General features: G+C 46.0%; 1 long non-coding RNA gene across 7 annotated transcripts in view; it reads right to left on the bottom strand.

Annotated features, from left to right (window-relative positions):
* The window catches only part of LOC138295673 (uncharacterized), a 391,570-nt gene that overhangs the window by 133,560 nt on the left and 242,164 nt on the right, over positions 1-15,846 (bottom strand). Inside the window, exon 5 of one of the 7 annotated variants that reach the window (XR_011203657.1) lies at positions 1,221-1,449. The exons of the other annotated variants lie outside the window; for them this stretch is intronic. This is a non-coding gene — a long non-coding RNA (uncharacterized lncRNA). The remainder of the gene's footprint in view (positions 1-1,220; positions 1,450-15,846) is intronic. 7 annotated transcript variants of the gene reach the window in all.

Here is a 15,846-nt window from a genome sequence, read left to right as displayed (position 1 = left end):
AAAAAGGATCATCAGTGTTGGAGGGAAAAACCTTAGCAACTCAGTGGGAATAAATTTTAACTATCCAGATACGAACTAAGCAAATTTGCAAATTTTTTACAGTAGCATTATTATACAAGATCTCTGAAAAATTACATTAAATTACACATAATTATGCGAAATGCATCTCATGCCCAAAAATGATGCAAAGACCCATTTTTCATTAAAAAATACAGGAAAATGGCATGCTGTGCAATGTCGGTGTGTTGTCATTTTGATTAGGGTGTCACTCTAGCCTGCTGCATCTTGATCCCTACCTTCCCTCACTAGTCCTACTCCACTCACACCATTACTGTCACCCCATTTTTTCAACTGTTTTTCATTTTTCATCTCCTTTCCCTGCCCCTGGGCTTTCATTATTATTTTGTTGCCATCTGCTTTACTTGTTTTTTCTCAACACTCACCCATAACCAGTTATGGCAGAAATAGGCAGTGGCAGTGAGTCCTACGACATTCACTTTCAGTCCCAGACTTACCACAGAGCTGCCAACTGCTGCATCACATGACCTTTTGGCACATATGGCATAATCAAACACCTGAACGCCTGTCACACCAACCAAATAAATGCTGGCAAAAGAAGACATCAAGAGAAGGCCTCCGCCTCACGTACAGGTCCACTTGTACAACCTTATGACTCTGTGACAATTGAACTCCTGGCAACACAGCAGGATCTCAGTTATCTGTATTAGCACATTAAGATGTGGTGCATCATATACTTCAAAGTCATTTCTAATAGGGAGCACAATTCTTCAGCACCAGAGAAACTGATGATTGCCCCTCAAAAGGACCGCAAGAAATATTTTTTGAGATTGAAGTTCGGATGCCCTGTTTCATTTTACTTTATTTGAACTCCCAAATAAATAGAAAGCTCCAGAAAAAATGTTTTAAAATCACAAAAGGTTAATGTTAGAACCAGCTTTCTTTGTTAAAAAACAGGGAAATAATTCCAAGCCTGTTCTGAGGATAAGCACGGATTGTGGATTCTCATATGGGCTAAGGGGTGTGGCATAAAGTACATGCAAGGTAATGTTGTAGGTAAATAAATGTCCAGCATTGAAGGAGTGATATGGCACATTTAGCACACACTTTATTGATGTAAGACAATGTGTATCAGTAATATCATCAACATGCCATATTGTCTTAGCAGACCAGTCATGCTAGTTCAATTGTTTGCTACCCACCAGCAACCCCACATTGTGTCAAAGTGAAGTGTTTAGCTGCAGATGTTTTTGTATATTCTTCCTCTTGTGCACAATCTGGCAGTTGTTGAATAGTGTATGTGATGTGCAGGTGTGCATTTCTCCACTGGAAGTTTGCTGACCATGTTGACAAACTCTGTTCCAGATTGTCTGCCAATTTCCTTGATTGTGATGTCTTCTTGCATTCTGAGACAGATGGCTTGTAGTCTCCCTGTAGAAGAGTGACAAGTAAGAAATCTGGTGGGCTCTGCAATAAAGCTCTATGGGGCATATTTATACTTTTTGCACTAACGCAGCTTTGCATCAAAAAGTTTATCACCGGCTTGCGGCATTCCTGAGCACCAGCCAGGCACCATATTTATGAAATGGCGCAAGCCGGTGCAAACGGGTGGGCTAGTGTAAAAAAATGACAATAGCCGGGTGGGTGGTGGTGGTATGGAAGGAAGTGGTTTTGCACCAAAAAACTATGTTAGGCTGGTTAGAGGCAAAAGAATGCCTCTAACCAGCCAAGCATAATTTTCTGACGCAAAACCATCCATACCACATGACTCCTGTCCTAAAAAAGACACGAGTCATGCCCACCACCCGAACGGCCAGCACAGGGGACCAGTATCCCCTAGGCATGGCCATTGCACCCTGTGCCATGCAGGGGGCCCAAAGTTGGGCCCCCGATGGCACGTTAAATAAAAAAAATATACTTACCTATACTTACCCTACTTACCTGGGATGGGGTCCCCCATCCTCCAGTGTCCCTCTGGTGTGGGTGTGGGTGTTCCTAGGGCTTAGCGAGGGCACTTGTGGACACATTCCATGGTGTTTAACCATGGAAATGGGCCTACAGGTCCCTTAACACCTGGTCTGACACAGGTGTTAAATAATGGTGCAAAACAAGCGTCGCACCATTATTTAGCCCCTCCTCCTAACCGTGCATCATTTTAGCACGGAGGGATAAATATAGGGCTAGAAGGTTAGCACCATTTTGTAGATGGGAACGTCTACCTTGCATCTCATTGACGCAAGGTATGTTCATGCATCTATAAAATGGTGCAAACTCCAATATTTTGATGTTAGACTTGTCTAACGTCAAACTATGAATATGTAGTTCGTTTTGTGCTGCATTTGCGTAAAAAAATAATGCAATTTTGGCGCAAATGGAGTATAAATATGCCCCTATGTTTAGTAGTCAGAGGCTTCCAGATGTCATGCCAACATAGACTTTACTTGTTCAGAGCCAAAGGGCCAGATGTAGCAAAGTGTTTGCGCCTTGCAAACAGCGAAAAACACCGTTTGCGAGGCTCAAAAGCATCTTTGCTATACAGAAATGCATTTTGCGAGTCGGATCCGACTCGCAAAATGCATTTCCGACTCGCAAATAGGAAGGGGTGTTCCCTTCCTATTTGCGACTCGCAATGCAATTCAATTTCATTTGCGACCGCGAAAGCGGTCGCAAATGAAATCGCAGTTACCATCCACTTGAAGTGGATGGTAACCCATTCGCAAATGGGAAGGGACCCCCATGGGACCCCTTCCCCTTTGTGAATGGAAATAAAAATATTTTCTCAGAGCAGGTAGTGGTCCTATGGACCACTGCCTGCTCTGAAAAATACCGAAACAAAAGGTTTCGTTTTTTTTTCTAAGTGCAGCTCGTTTTCCTTTAAGGAAAACGGGCTGCAGATAGAAAAAAAAAAAACTGCTTTATTAAAAAGCAGTCACGGACATGGTGGTCTGCTGTCTCCAGCAGGCCACCATCCCCATGAGTGCCCATACTCGCAATGGGGTCGCAAACTGCGACCCACCTCAATAATATTAATGAGGTGGGTCTTTGCGACCCCATTGCGAGTTGCAGAAGGTGTCTGAGACACCTTTCTGCATACCAAATTGCAACTTGCAATTTGCGAGTCGTACGGACTCGCAGATTGCATGTCGCAATTTCCTACCTACCTACATCTGGCCCAAAGTTTGGTGTCTACCCATATCATCACATTGTGTATTCTTCTCAGTAAGTGGCTTAGGATTTTCAGAGAGTGCTTGCTGAAGACATAGCTGCGTTTTGGGGGTGTTAGCATTTTCACTGCTTGCACTCAGACCCATAGGAAGAGGTGTAGTGTAAGCAATGAGAAAATTCAATGCTTCTGAAGTCCAGCATGGGGCGGATATTGTCAGTCATCATACTTCAATAAATTTTGTTGATTAGTATCCCACTATGCTTGGGAGTCTTTCAAATGATATAATGAGATCCTTTTAACGGAGAAGCGTTCAGCTCCTGCTGACATGGGTAAAACTCCACATTTTTCTAACTTTATCTTGTAGCCTGAAAACATTGAGAAAGCAGATATCAAGGATAGAAGCATTGTGATAGAGAAATCTGGGTTGGTATCTCAATGAAAAAAAGGGTAAATAGCTTATGTCTACCACTACGTGCTCTCCAAATGATAGTTTCCATACTATACACATATAACTATTATAAAAATCCCACAAGAGGTGCCTTAAAAAATGAGAATGCAATTCCATATTCTCAAAATTAATTTTATTTAGTTAAAATATATCAGTCTCATTAACCGGTTCTGTGCCGCGGACGTAATGGTTACGTCCTGCGGCACAGTGCTGCTGTGCCCAGGACGGAACCATTACGTCCTGGGTACCCTGCCCAGAGGGAGCGCTCCCTCTGTGGGGTTCCCCCCCACCCCCCCAAGTCAGGAATGGAAGGGGAAGCCCTTCCCCTTCACCTTCCACCCCCGACCCCCCCCCCCCCCCTGTGATGCCAGCGCGCGAGCGCGCGCTGACAATCACAGACCCTCCCCCATCGTACTGGAAGCTCAGCTTCCAGCACGATCGGAAGAGAAATGCAAAGCATTTCTCTTCCGATCACGTGGGGGAGGCCGAGAGAGGCTTCAAAGGGAAGAAAATGTATTTCCTTCCCTTTGAAGTCTCTCTCTGCGTTTTGGCAGCCGGATTGAAAGCAATCCGGCTGTCAAAACGCCCACTAGACACCAGGGATGTGTTTTATTTTTTGTAACTGACATAAGGGAGCGACCCCTTGGGCAATGGTCGCACCCAGGGGGGGCTTTTTTTTTAAGGCCTTTTCTGCCCCCAGGGGGGGTAGAAGCCTCTAGGCACCAGGGATAAAAAAAAAAACTTTTGTTTTTGTTAATTTTTTTGTTTTAGGTGTGGGGAGCGACCCCTTAGGCAAGGGTCGCTCTCATAGGGGGCAAATTAGGTTTAGGCCATTTCTGCCCCCTGGGGGGCAGATTGGCCTATTTTTATAAGGCCAATCTGCCCCCAAGGGAGGCAGAAACCACTAGACACCAGGGAGTTTTTTTTTTCTTTGCTTTTCACGTAAGGGGAGCGACCCCTTAGGCAAGGGTCGTTCCCCTGGGGGTCAAATTTATTTTAGGCCATTTCTGCCCCCATGGGGGCAGATCAGCCTATTTTAATTAGGCCGATCTGCCCCCAAGGGGGGCAGAAACCACTAGGCCCCGGGGATTTTTGTTGTTGTTGTTGTTTTACAGCTGGGGAGCGTCCCCTTAGGCAAGGGTCGCTCCCCTGGAGGGGCAAATTGTATTTAGGCCATTTCTGCCCGCTTTGGGGGCAGATCAGCCGATTTTAGGTCAATCTGCCCCCAAGGTGGGCAGAAACCACTAGGCACTAGGGATCTTTTTTTTACGCCGTCACGCAAGGGGAGCGACCTTGTAGGCAAGGGTCGCTCCCCTGGGGGGGGGCAAATTTATTTTAGGCCACTTCTGCCCCCCCCTGTGTGATGTGTCCACGTTGTGTTTTGGGCCCTTTCCTTTCGTGGGCGCTAGGCCCACCCACACAAGTGAGGTACGATTTCTATCGAGAGACTTGGGGGAACGCTGGGTGGAAGGACATTTGTGGCTCCTCTCAGATTTCAGAACTTTCTGTCACTGAAATGAGAGGAATAAGTGTTTTGTTGGCCATATTTTGAGGTTTGCTAAGGATTCTGGGTAACAGAACCTGGTCGGAGCCCCACATGTCACCCCATCTTGGATTCCCCTAGGTGTCTAGTTTTCAGAAATGTGCTGGTTTGCTAGGTTTCCCCAGGTGCCAGCTGAGCTAGAGGCCAAAATCCACAGGTAGGCACTGTTTTCAGTGAAAAAATGTGATGTGTCCTTGTTGTGTTTTGGGCCATTTCCTTTCGCGGGTGCTAGGCCTACCCACACAAGTGAGGTACCATTTTTATCTGGAGACTTGGGGGAACACTGGGTGGAAGGAAATTTGTGGCTCCTCTCAGATTCCAGAACTTTCTGTCACCGAAATGTGAGGATTTTTTTTTTTTTTCAGCCACATTTTGAGGTTTGCAAAGGATTCTGGGTAACAGAACCTGGTCAGAGCCCCACACGTCACCCCATCTTGGATTCCCCTAGGTCTCTAGTTTTCAAAAATGCACAGGTTTGGTAGGTTTCCCTAGGTGCCGGCTGAGCTAGGGGCCAAAATCTACAGGTAGGCACTTGGCAAAAAACACCTCTGTTTTCTGTGAAAAAAATGGGATGTGTCCACGTTGTGTTTTGGGCCATTTCCTTTCGTGGGCGCTAGGCCTACCCACACAAGTGAGGTACCACTTGTATCGGGAGACTTGGGGGAACGCTGGGTGGAAGGAAATTTGTGGCTCCTCTCAGATTCCAGAACTTTCTGTCACCGAAATGTGAGGAAAATTTGTTTTCTTAGCCGAATTTTGAGGTTTGCAAAGGATTTTGGGTAACAGAACCTGGTCAGAGCCCCACAAGTCACCCCATCTTGGATTCCCCTAGGTCTCTAGTTTTAGAAAATGCATATGTTTGGTTGGTTTCCCTAGGTGCTGGCTGAGCTAGGGGCCAAAATCTACAGGTAGGCACTTTGCAAAAAACACCTATATTTTCTGTAAAAAAAAAAAGGGATGTGTCCATGTTGTGTTTTGGGCCATTTCCTTTCGTGGGCGGTAGGTTTACCCACACAAGTGAGGTACCATTTTTATCGGGAGACTTGGGGGAACGCTGGGTGGAAGGAAATTTGTGGCTCCTCTCAAATTCCAGAACTTTCTGTCACCGAAATGTGAGGAATTTTTTTTTTTTTAGCCACATTTTGAGGTTTGCAAAGGATTCTGGGTAACAGAACCTGGTCAGAGCCCCACAAGTCACGCCATCTTGGATTCCCCTAGGTCTCTAGTTTTCAAAAATGCACAGGTTTGGTAGGTTTCCCTAGGTGCCGGCTGAGCTAGGGGCCAAAATCTACAGGTAGGCACTTGGCAAAAAACACCTCTGTTTTCTGTGAAAAAAATGGGATGTGTCCACATTGTGTTTTGGGCCATTTCCTTTCGTGGGCGCTAGGTCTACCCACACAAGTGAGGTATCACTTGTATCGGGAGACTTGGGGGAACGCTGGGTGGAAGGAAATTTGTGGCTTCTTTTAGATTCCAGAACTTTCTGTCACCGAAATGTGAGAAACATTTGTTTTTTTTAGCCAAATTTTGAGGTTTGCAAAGGATTTTGGGTAACAGAACCTGGTCAGAGCCCCACAAGTCACCCCATCTTGGATTCCCCTAGGTCTCTAGTTTAAAAAAATGCACAGGTTTGGTTGGTTTCCCTGGGTGCTGGCTGAGCTAGGGGCCAAAATCTACAGGTAGGCACTTTGCAAAAAACACCTCTGTTTTCTGTAAAAAAAAATGGGATGTGTCCACGTTGTGTTTTGGGCCATTTCCTTTCGTGGGCGCTTGGTTTACACGCACAAGTGAGGTACCATTTTTATCAGGAGACTTGGGGGAACGCTGGGTGGAAGGAAATTTGTGGCTCCTCTCAGATTCCAGAACTTTCTGTCACCGAAATGTGAGGAAAATGTGTTTTTTTAACCTAATTTTGAGGTTTGCAAAGGATTCTGGGTAACAGAAACTGGTCAGAGCCCCACAAGTTTCCCCATCCTGGATTCCCCTACGTCTCTAGTTTTAAAAAATGCACAGGTTTGGTAGGTTTCCCTAGGTGCCGGCTGAGCTAGGGGCCAAAATCTACAGGTAGGCACTTTGCAAAAAACACCTCTGTTTTCTGTGAAAAAAATGGGATGTGTCCACGTTGTGTTTTGGGCCTTTTCCTTTCGTGGGCGCTAGGCCTACCCGCACAAGTGAGGTACCCTTTTTATTAGGAGACTTGGGGGAACACTGGGTGGAAGGAAAGTTGTGGCTCCTCTCAGATTCCAGAACTTTCTGTCACTGAAATGTGAGGAAAATGTGTTTTTTTAGCCTAATTTTGAGGTTTGCAAAGGATTCTGGGTAGCAGAACCTGGTCAGAGCTCCACAAGTCACCCATCCTGGATTCCCCTACGTCTCTAGTTTTCAACAATGCACAGGTTTGGTAGGTTTCCCTAGGTGCCGGCTGAGCTAGGGGCCAAAATCTACAGGTAGGCACTTTGCAAAAAACACCTCTGTTTTCTGTGAAAAAAATGGGATGTGTCCACGTTGTGTTTTGGGCCATTTCCTTTCGTGGGCGGTAGGCCTTCCCGCACAAGTGAGGTACCATTTTTATTGGGAGACTTGGGGGAACGCTGGGTGGAAGGAAATTTGTGGCTCCTCTCAGATTCCAGAACTTTCTGTCACCGAAATGTGAGGAACATTTGTTTTCTTTAGCCAAATTTTGAGGTTTGCAAAGGATTTTGGGTAACAGAACCTGGTCAGAGCTCCACAATCACCCCATCTTGGATTCCCCTAGGTCTCTAGTTTTAAAAAATGCACAGGTTTGGTTGGTTTCCCTAGGTGCCGGCTGAGCTAGGGACCAAAATCTACAGGTAGGCACTTTGCAAAAAACACCTCTGTTTTCTGTAAAAAAAATGGGATGTGTCCACGTTGTGTTTTGGGCCATTTCCTTTTGTGGGCGCTTGGTTTACCCGCACAAGTGAGGTACCATTTTTATCAGGAGACTTGGGGAAACGCTGGGTGGAAGGAAATTTGTGGCTCCTCTCAGATTCCAGAACTTTCTGTCACAGAAATGTGAGGAAAATTTGCTTTTTTAGCCTAATTTTGAGGTTTGCAAAGGATTCTGGGTAACAGAACCTGGTCAGAGCCCCACAAGTCACCCCATCCTGGATTCCCCTACGTCTCTAGTTTTAAAAAATGCACAGCTTTGGTAGGTTTCCCTGGTGCCGGCTGAGCTAGGGGCCAAAATCTACAGGTAGGCACTTTGCAAAAAACACCTCTGTTTTCTGTGAAAAAAATGGGATGTGTCCACGTTGTGTTTTGGGCCATTTCCTTTTGTGGGCGCTAGGCCTCCCCGCACAAGTGAGGTACCATTTTTATCGGGAGACTTGGGGGAACGCTGGGTGGAAGGAAATTTGTGGCTCCTCTCAGATTTCAGAGCTTTCTGTCACCGAAATGTGAGGAAAATGTGTTTTTTTAGCCTAATTTTGAGGTTTGCAAAGGATTCTGGGTAACAGAACCTGGTCAGAGCTCCACAAGTCACCCCATCCTGGATTCCCCTACGTCTCTAGTTTTCAACAATGCACAGGTTTGGTAGGTTTCCCTAGGTGCCGGCTGAGCTAGGGGCCAAAATCTACAGATAGGCACTTTGCAAAAAACACCTCTGTTTTCTGTAAAAAAAATGGGATGTGTCCACAGTGTGTTTTGGGCCATTTCCTTTCGTGGGCGCTAGGCTTACCCGCACAAGTGAGGTACCATTTGTATCAGGAGACTTGGGGGAACGCTGGGTGGAAGGAAATTTGTGGCTCCTCTCAGATTCCAGAACTTTCTGTCACCGAAATGTGAGGAAAATGTGTTTTTTTAGCCTCATTTTGAGGTTTGCAAATGATTCTGGGTAACAGAACCTGGTCAGGGCCCCACAAGTCACCCCATCCTGGATTCCCCTCCGTCTCTAGTTTTCAAAAATGCACAGGTTTGGTAGGTTTCCCTAGGTGCCGGCTGAGCTAGGGACCAAAATCTACAGGTAGGCACTTTGCAAAAAACACCTCTGTTTTCTGTGAAAAAAATGGGATGTGTCCACGTTGTGTTTTGGGCCATTTCCTTTCGTGGGCGCTAGGCCTCCACGCACAAGTGAGGTACCATTTTTATCGGGAGACTTGGGGGAACGCTGGGTGGAAGGAAATATGTGGCTCCTCTCAGATTTCAGAGCTTTCTGTCACCGAAATGTGAGGAAAATGTGTTTTTTTTGCCTAATTTTGAGGTTTGCAAAGGATTCTGGGTAACAGAACCTGGTCAGAGCTTCACAAGTCACCCCATCCTGGATTCCCCTACGTCTCTAGTTTTCAACAATGCACAGGTTTGGTAGGTTTCCCTAGGTGCCGGCTGAGCTAGGGGCCAAAATCTACAGGTAGGCACTTTGCAAAAAACACCTCTGTTTTCTGTGAAAAAAATGGGATGTGTCCATGTTGTGTTTTGGGCCATTTCCTTTCGTGGGCGGTAGGCCTTCCCGCACAAGTGAGGTACCATTTTTATCGGGAGACTTGGGGGAACGCTGGGTGGAAGGAAATTTGTGGCTCCTCTCAGATTCCAGAACTTTCTGTCACCGAAATGTGAGGAAAATGTGTTATTTTAGCCAAGTTTTGAGGTTTGGAAAGGATTCTGGGTAACAGAACCTGGTCAGAGCCCCACAAGTCACCCCATCGTGGATTCCCCTAGGTCTCTAGTTTAAAAAAATGCACAAGTTTGGTATGTTTCCCTAGGTGCCGGCTGAGCTAGGGGCCAAAATCTACAGGTAGGCACTTTGCAAAAAACACCTCTGTTTTCTGTAAAAAAAATGGGATGTGTCCACGTTGTGTTTTGGGCCATTTCCTTTCGTGGGCGCTAGGCTTACCCGCACAAGTGAGGTACCATTTTTATTAGGAGACTTGGGGGAACGCTGGGTGGAAGGACATTTGTGGCTCCTCTCAGATTCCAGAACTTTCTGTCACCGAAATGTGAGGAAAATTTGTTTTTTTAGTCTAATTTTGAGGTTTGCAAAGGATTCTGGGTAACAGAACCTGGTTCGAGCCCCACAAGTCACCCCATCTTGGATTGGCCTACATCTCTAGTTTTCAAAAATGCACAGATTTGTTAGGTTTCCCTAGGTGCCGGCTGAGCTAGGGGCCAAAATCTACAGGTAGGCACTTTGCAAAAAACACCTCTGTTTTCTGTGAAAAAAATGGGATGTGTCCACGTTGTGTTTTGGGCCATTTCCTTTCGTGGGCGCAAGGCCTACCCGCACAAGTGAGGTACCATTTTTATCGGGAGACTTGGGTGAACGCTGGGTGGAAGGAAATTTGTGGCTCCTCTCAGATTCCAGAACTTTCTGTCACCGAAATATGAGGAAAATGTGTTATTTTAGCCAAATTTTGAGGTTTGCAAAGGATTCTGGGTAACAGAACCTGGTGAGAGCCCCACAAGTCACTCCATCTTGGATTCCCCTAGGTGTCTAGTTTTCAAAAATGCACAGGTTTGGTAGGTTTCCCTAGGTGCCGGCTGACCTAGAGGCCAAAATCTACAGGTAGGCACTTGGCAAAAAACACCTCTGTTTTCTGTGAAAAAAATGGGATGTGTCCACGTTGCGGTTTGGGGCATTTCCAGTTGCTGGTGCTAGGCCTACCCACACAAGTGACATATCATTTTTATCGGGAGACTTGGGGGAACGCTGGGTGGAAGGAAATATGTGGCTCCTCTCAGATTTCAGAGCTTTCTGTCACCGAAATGTGAGGAAAATGTGTTTTTTTTGCCTAATTTTGAGGTTTGCAAAGGATTCTGGGTAACAGAACCTGGTCAGAGCTTCACAAGTCACCCCATCCTGGATTCCCCTACGTCTCTAGTTTTCAACAATGCACAGGTTTGGTAGGTTTCCCTAGGTGCCGGCTGAGCTAGGGGCCAAAATCTACAGGTAGGCACTTTGCAAAAAACACCTCTGTTTTCTGTGAAAAAAATGGGATGTGTCCATGTTGTGTTTTGGGCCATTTCCTTTCGTGGGCGGTAGGCCTTCCCGCACAAGTGAGGTACCATTTTTATCGGGAGACTTGGGGGAACGCTGGGTGGAAGGAAATTTGTGGCTCCTCTCAGATTCCAGAACTTTCTGTCACCGAAATGTGAGGAAAATGTGTTATTTTAGCCAAGTTTTGAGGTTTGGAAAGGATTCTGGGTAACAGAACCTGGTCAGAGCCCCACAAGTCACCCCATCGTGGATTCCCCTAGGTCTCTAGTTTAAAAAAATGCACAAGTTTGGTATGTTTCCCTAGGTGCCGGCTGAGCTAGGGGCCAAAATCTACAGGTAGGCACTTTGCAAAAAACACCTCTGTTTTCTGTAAAAAAAATGGGATGTGTCCACGTTGTGTTTTGGGCCATTTCCTTTCGTGGGCGCTAGGCTTACCCGCACAAGTGAGGTACCATTTTTATTAGGAGACTTGGGGGAACGCTGGGTGGAAGGACATTTGTGGCTCCTCTCAGATTCCAGAACTTTCTGTCACCGAAATGTGAGGAAAATTTGTTTTTTTAGTCTAATTTTGAGGTTTGCAAAGGATTCTGGGTAACAGAACCTGGTTCGAGCCCCACAAGTCACCCCATCTTGGATTGGCCTACATCTCTAGTTTTCAAAAATGCACAGATTTGTTAGGTTTCCCTAGGTGCCGGCTGAGCTAGGGGCCAAAATCTACAGGTAGGCACTTTGCAAAAAACACCTCTGTTTTCTGTGAAAAAAATGGGATGTGTCCACGTTGTGTTTTGGGCCATTTCCTTTCGTGGGCGCAAGGCCTACCCGCACAAGTGAGGTACCATTTTTATCGGGAGACTTGGGTGAACGCTGGGTGGAAGGAAATTTGTGGCTCCTCTCAGATTCCAGAACTTTCTGTCACCGAAATATGAGGAAAATGTGTTATTTTAGCCAAATTTTGAGGTTTGCAAAGGATTCTGGGTAACAGAACCTGGTGAGAGCCCCACAAGTCACTCCATCTTGGATTCCCCTAGGTGTCTAGTTTTCAAAAATGCACAGGTTTGGTAGGTTTCCCTAGGTGCCGGCTGACCTAGAGGCCAAAATCTACAGGTAGGCACTTGGCAAAAAACACCTCTGTTTTCTGTGAAAAAAATGGGATGTGTCCACGTTGCGGTTTGGGGCATTTCCAGTTGCTGGTGCTAGGCCTACCCACACAAGTGACATATCATTTTTATCGGTAGACTTGAGGAAAACGCTGGGTGAAGGAAATTTGTGGCTCTTCTCAGATTCCAGAACTTTCAGTCACCGAAATGTGAGGAAAATTTGCTTTTTTAGCCAAATTTTGAGGTTTGCAAAGGATTCTGGGTAACAGAACCTGGTCAGAGCCCCACAAGTCACCCCATCTTGGATTCCCCTAGGTCTTTAGTTTTAAAAAATGCACAGGTTGGGTTGGTTTTCCTAGGTGCCGGCTGAGCTAGGGGCCAAAATCTACAGGTAGGCACTTTGCAAAAAACACTTCTGTTTTCTGTAAAAAAAAATGGGATGTGTCCACGTTGTGTTTTGGGCCATTTCCTTTCGTGGGCGCTAGGTTTACCCGCACAAGTGAAGTACCATTTTTATCAGGAGACTTGGGGGAATGCTGGGTGGAAGGAAATTTGTGGCTCCTCTCAGATTCCAGAATTTTCTGTCACCGAAATGTGAGGAAAATGTGTTATTTTAGCCAAATTTTGAGGTTTGCAAAGGATTCTGGGTAACAGAACCTGGTCAGAGCCCCACAAGTCACCCCATCTTGGATTCCCCTAGGTCTCTAGTTTTAAAAAATGCACAGGTTGGGTTGGTTTTCCTAGGTGCCGGCTGAGCTAGGGGCCAAAATCTACAGGTAGGCACTTTGCAAAAAACACCTCTGTTTTCTGTAAAAAAAAAAATGGGATGTGTCCACGTTGTGTTTTGGGCCATTTCCTTTCGTGGGCGGTAGGCCTTCCCGCACAAGTGAGGTACCATTTTTATTGGAAGACTTGGGGGAACGCTGGGTGGAAGGAAATTTGTGGCTCCTCTCAGATTCCAGAATTTTCTGTCACCGAAATGTGAGGAAAATGTGTTATTTTAGCCAAATTTTGAGGTTTGCAAAGGATTCTGGGTAACAGAACCTGGTCAGAGCCCCACAAGGCACCCCATCTTGGATTCCCCTAGGTCTCTAGTTTAAAAAAATGCACAAGTTTGGTAGGTTTCCCTAGGTGCCGGCTGACCTAGGGGCTAAAATCTACAGGTAGGCACTTTGCAAAAAACACCTCTGTTTTCTGTAAAAAAAATGGGATGTGTCAACGTTGTGTTTTGGGCCATTTCCTTTTGTGGGCGCTAGGCTTACCCGCACAAGTGAGGTACCATTTTTATCAGGAGACTTGGGGGAACGCTGGGTGGAAGGAAATTTATGGCTCCTCTCAGATTCCAGAACTTTCTGTCACCGAAATGTGAGGAAAATGTGTTTTTTTAGTCTAATTTTGAGGTTTGCAAAGGATTCTGGGTAACAGAACCTGGTCAGAGCCCCACAAGTCACCCCATCTTGGATTCCCCTACGTCTCTAGTTTTCAAAAATGCACAGGTTTGGTAGGTTTCCCTAGGTGCCGGCTGAGCTAGGGGCCAAAATCTACAGGTAGGCACTTTGCAAAAAACACCTCTGTTTTCTGTGAAAAAAATGGGATGTGTCCACGTTGTGTTTTGGGCCATTTCCTTTCGTGGGCGCTAGGCCTACCCGCACAAGTGAGGTACCATTTTTATCGGGAGACTTGGGGGAACGCTGGGTGGAAGGAAATTTGTGGCTCCTCTCAGATTCCAGAACTTTCTGTCACCGAAATATGAGGAAAATGTGTTATTTTAGCCAAATTTTGAGGTTTGCAAAGGATTCTGGGTAACAGAACCTGGTCAGAGCCCCACAAGTCACTCCATCTTGGATTCCCCTAGGTCTCTAGTTTTAAAAAATGCACAGGTTTGGTAGGTTTCCCTAGGTGCCGGCTGAGCTAGAGGCCAAAATCTACAGGTAGGCGCTTGGCAAAAAACACCTCTGTTTTCTGTGAAAAAAATGTGATGTGTCCACGTTGCGGTTTGGGGCATTTCCAGTCGCGGGTGCTAGGCCTACCCACACAAGTGACATATCATTTTTATCGGGAGACTTGGGGGAACGCTGGGTGGAAGGAAATTTGTGGCTCCTCTCTGATTCAGAACTTTCTGTCACCGAAATGTGAGGAAAATTTGTTTTTGTAGTCTAATTTTGAGGTTTGCAAAGGATTCTGGGTAACAGAACCTGGTCCGAGCCCCACAAGTCACCCCATCTTGGATTCCCCTACGTCCCTAGTTTTCAAAAATGCACAGGTTTGGTAGGTTTCCCTAGGTGCCGGCTGAGCTAGGGGCCAAAATCTACAGTTAGGCACTTTGCAAAAAACACCTCTGTTTTCTGTAAAAAAAAATGGGATGTGTCCACGTTGTGTTTTGGGCCATTTCCTTTCGTGGGCGCTAGGCTTACCCGCACAAGTGAGGTATCATTTTTATCAGGAGACTTGGGGGAACGCTGGGTGGAAGGAAATTTGTGGCTCCTCTCAGATTCTAGAACTTTCTGTCACCGAAATGTGAGGAAAATGTGTTTTTTTAGTCTAATTTTGAGGTTTGCAAAGGATTTTGGGTAACAGAACCTGGTCAGAGCCCCACAAGTCACCCCATCTTGGATTCCCCTAGGTCTCTAGTTTTAGAAAATGCATATGTTTGGTTGGTTTCCCTAGGTGCTGGCTGAGCTAGGGGCCAAAATCTACAGGTAGGCACTTTGCAAAAAACACCTATATTTTCTGTAAAAAAAAAAAGGGATGTGTCCATGTTGTGTTTTGGGCCATTTCCTTTCGTGGGCGCTAGGTTTACCCACACAAGTGAGGTACCATTTTTATCGGGAGACTTGGGGGAACGCTGGGTGGAAGGAAATTTGTGGCTCCTCTCAAATTCCAGAACTTTCTGTCACCGAAATGTGAGGAATTTTTTTTTTTTAGCCACATTTTGAGGTTTGCAAAGGATTCTGGGTAACAGAACCTGGTCAGAGCCCCACAAGTCACGCCATCTTGGATTCCCCTAGGTCTCTAGTTTTCAAAAATGCACAGGTTTGGTAGGTTTCCCTAGGTGCCGGCTGAGCTAGGGGCCAAAATCTACAGGTAGGCACTTGGCAAAAAACACCTCTGTTTTCTGTGAAAAAAATGGGATGTGTCCACATTGTGTTTTGGGCCATTTCCTTTCGTGGGCGCTAGGTCTACCCACACAAGTGAGGTATCACTTGTATCGGGAGACTTGGGGGAACGCTGGGTGGAAGGAAATTTGTGGCTTCTTTTAGATTCCAGAACTTTCTGTCACCGAAATGTGAGGAACATTTGTTTTTTTTAGCCAAATTTTGAGGTTTGCAAAGGATTTTGGGTAACAGAACCTGGTCAGAGCCCCACAAGTCACCCCATCTTGGATTCCCCTAGGTCTCTAGTTTAAAAAAATGCACAGGTTTGGTTGGTTTCCCTGGGTGCTGGCTGAGCTAGGGGCCAAAATCTACAGGTAGGCACTTTGCAAAAAACACCTCTGTTTTCTGTAAAAAAAAATGGGATGTGTCCACGTTGTGTTTTGGGCCATTTCCTTTCGTGGGCGCTTGGTTTACACGCACAAGTGAGGTACCATTTTTATCAGGAGACTTGGGGGAACGCAGGGTGGAA

The sequence above is a fragment of the Pleurodeles waltl genome, chromosome 5 (genome assembly GCF_031143425.1).
Source record: "Pleurodeles waltl isolate 20211129_DDA chromosome 5, aPleWal1.hap1.20221129, whole genome shotgun sequence".
NCBI lineage: Eukaryota > Metazoa > Chordata > Amphibia > Caudata > Salamandridae > Pleurodeles > Pleurodeles waltl.
This window is presented reverse-complemented; position numbering and strand designations above follow the sequence as displayed.